The following is a 247-nucleotide window of genomic DNA, read 5'->3' as shown; positions in this document are numbered from 1 at the left end:
GTATTTTGTCTTGTGCTGAATCAGCAGAGCTGGGGGAAGAGTGGTGAAATATTTGCTGACACATGACCTCCAATCTCATGACTGTATCTCTGCAAACACTGAGTCACACGGCACACTCTCTTATCATGTGACCTCTTCTGGGAGCACAAATATTGTCCTGTGTCACCTAAATCTACCAAATACAACTTCTCTAATCTTCCTGTCGCTCCAGTCACCAAATGCATTCACTCTGCATATTTGTGTTCAA

Source organism: Hyperolius riggenbachi, chromosome 9 (assembly GCF_040937935.1).
Source record: "Hyperolius riggenbachi isolate aHypRig1 chromosome 9, aHypRig1.pri, whole genome shotgun sequence".
Lineage (NCBI taxonomy): Eukaryota > Metazoa > Chordata > Amphibia > Anura > Hyperoliidae > Hyperolius > Hyperolius riggenbachi.
Note: the sequence above shows the minus strand (reverse complement) of the source record.